Source organism: Opisthocomus hoazin, chromosome 2 (genome assembly GCF_030867145.1).
Source record: "Opisthocomus hoazin isolate bOpiHoa1 chromosome 2, bOpiHoa1.hap1, whole genome shotgun sequence".
Classification (NCBI taxonomy): domain Eukaryota; kingdom Metazoa; phylum Chordata; class Aves; order Opisthocomiformes; family Opisthocomidae; genus Opisthocomus; species Opisthocomus hoazin.
Window position 1 is genome coordinate 128,982,995 of NC_134415.1, and position 535 is coordinate 128,983,529.

The following is a 535-nucleotide window of genomic DNA, read 5'->3' on the forward strand; positions in this document are numbered from 1 at the left end:
CAGCCGGGACAGACCCGGCAGTTTCCACGGTTCACAGCCTTGGTCTCCCAACAGCTGCTTGTCCTTTTCTCGCTCCTTCCCCTGGCAAGCACGTGGAAGCACCCACCTCCCGTAAGAACAACAGGTAACCGCAACCCCCAGGCCTGCTGATGGGCTCTCTGCAAGGTTTTCCTTCAGTCCTAACCCCTTTCCCTTTGAAGACGTCTGCCTGCCTTTAGAGAGCTCGACACCAGCATAAAGTCTTCATTAACTGAGTTTTTATCCACCACGTGCAGAGCTGGTGTCACAGGACCAAAACCGCAGGAGCGGAGCTCTCCCAGCGCTGCAGACGCGGGGTCTCAGCCCGCTCCTGGCCCCGCAGCACAAACCCCCCTTCTCCCACCACAGCCCCTGTTCAGCTGTAAAAGAAAACACGCGTGAGCTGAGAAGAACCAAAGTCTCTGGCAAGAGCACACATCCACGCCACACACACCTCCCTCCACGGGAAAGCGAAGGCAATGCGAATAATGAAGATTCGGCACCGTAATTAAAGAAC